Raw genomic sequence first — 2,500 nt, forward strand, 5'->3', positions numbered from 1 at the left:
AGATTCTCTGAGAACATTAATAGTCTACGGTAATTGTTCTACAAGTTTTATTTACTCAGCTGATGCTTGAGTCAAATCTCTTAGATTCTCTGAGAACATTAATAGTCTACGGTAATTGCTCGCCAAGTTTCATTTACTCAGCTGATGCTTGAGTCAAATCTCTTAGATTCTCTGAGAACATTAATAGTCTACGGTAATTGCTCTCCAAGTTTCACTTACTCAGCTGATGCTTGAGTCAAATCTCTTAGATTCTCTGAGAACATTAATAGTCTACGGTAATTGTTCTCCAAGTTTCACTTACTCAGCTGATGCTTGAGTCAAATCTCTTAGATTCTCTGAGAACATTAATAGTCTACGGTAATTGTTCTACAAGTTTATATTTACTCAGCTGATGCTTGAGTCAAATCTCTTAGATTCTCTGAGAACATTAATAGTCTACGGTAATTGTTCTCCAAGTTTCACTTACTCAGCTGATGCTTGAGTCAAATCTCTTAGATTCTCTGAGAGCATTAATAGTCTACGGTAATTGTTCTCCAAGTTTCACTTACTCAGCTGATGCTTGAGTCAAATCTCTTAGATTCTCTGAGAACATTAATAGTCTACGGTAATTGCTCGCCAAGTTTCATTTACTCAGCTGATGCTTGAGTCAAATCTCTTAGATTCTCTGAGAACATTAATAGTCTACGGTAATTGTTCTACAAGTTTTATTTACTCAGCTGATGCTTGAGTCAAATCTCTTAGATTCTCTGAGAACATTAATAGTCCTACGGTAATTGTTCTCCAAGTTTCACTTACTCAGCTGATGCTTGAGTCAAATCTCTTAGATTCTTTGAGAACATTAATAGTCTACGGTAATTGTTCTCCAAGTTTTCACTTACTCAGCTGATGCTTGAGTCAAATCTCTTAGATTCTCTGAGAACATTAATAGTCTACGGTTAATTGTTCTCCAAGTTTCACTTACTCAGCTGATGCTTGAGTCAAATCTCTTAGATTCTCTGAGAACATTAATAGTCTACGGTAAATTGTTCTACAAGTTTTATTTACTCAGCTGATGCTTGAGTCAAATCTCTTAGATTCTCTGAGAACATTAATAGTCTACGGTAATTGCTCGCCAAGTTTCATTTACTCAGCTGATGCTTGAGTCAAATCTCTTAGATTCTCTGAGAACATTAATAGTCTACGGTAATTGCTCGCCAAGTTTCATTTACTCAGCTGATGCTTGAGTCAAATCTCTTAGATTCTCTGAGAACATTAATAGTCTACGGTAATTGTTCTCCAAGTTTCACTTACTCAGCTGATGCTTGAGTCAAATCTCTTAGATTCTCTGAGAACATTAATAGTCTACGGTAATTGTTCTACAAGTTTTATTTACTCAGCTGATGCTTGAGTCAAATCTCTTAGATTCTCTGAGAACATTAATAGTCTACGGTAATTTGTTCTACAAGTTTCACTTACTCAGCTGATGCTTGAGTCAAATCTCTTAGATTCTCTGAGAACATTAATAGTCTACGGTAATTGTTCTCCAAGTTTCACTTACTCAGCTGATGCTTGAGTCAAATCTCTTAGATTCTCTGAGAACATTAATAGTCTACGGTAATTGTTCTCCAAGTTTCACTTTACCCAGCTGATGCTTGAGTCAGTTGGGGTTTTATACGCGAAAGCTATCGCTCCGTGTATCTTCAGGATGCCAGAAAACCTCATATCAATCAATCAATCAATCGGGGTAGCTTTTGCCTTATAGTTTTTTATAGTAATTTCATTATGCTAAACGCCTATAATTTTATTCATGTTAAAGGATATTTTACCATATTGTATAGATATTCTTGATGTAAATTTATTTCATATAATGAAGTTAAATTTATGCTAGTATTCTTGCTCGGAATGGGGCAGTTTGTAAGTCATTCAATTGGGAATGAAGGGGTTGACCTTCAAAGTAATAATCATCAAAATTAGTCAGAGAGTCAGACTTGATAATGATAAGTTTATAAGTTGGAGAAGAATGGAGAGGTAAAGAGAAAAAAAAATGATGAAATTTTTTAGATTACCTTATAACATTAAAAGTCTACGGTAAATGATCCCCATGTTTCATTTACTCAGCTGACGCTTAAGGTAGAAGACCATGGTACAGAGTCTATGGCACTACGCAAGACTAGAGAACAATGGTTTGAATTTGGAGTGTCCTCCTCGAAAGGCTGCTTACCATAGCTCAAGAGTCTCTTCTACCCTTACCAAGAGGAAAGTAGCCACTGAACAATTACAGTGCAGTAGTTAACCTCTTGGTGAGGAAGAATTGTTTTGTCATCTCAGTTCATTGAATATCCATCTCTAAGTCCCCTGCATTCTTTAAGTTTTAATTTTCTTTTGGATGTATCGATGTTTATCCTCCGAGAAATATTATAAGCAAATTGGATATGTTTGAAAGGAACCAATTAACCGCTATTGTTTGCTTTAGAGTCTAAGAGTCCATGTTTTAACCTCAAATGTTATCAGTTACAAAGTT

This window comes from Palaemon carinicauda, chromosome 35 (genome assembly GCF_036898095.1).
Source record: "Palaemon carinicauda isolate YSFRI2023 chromosome 35, ASM3689809v2, whole genome shotgun sequence".
Taxonomy (NCBI): Eukaryota; Metazoa; Arthropoda; class Malacostraca; order Decapoda; family Palaemonidae; genus Palaemon; species Palaemon carinicauda.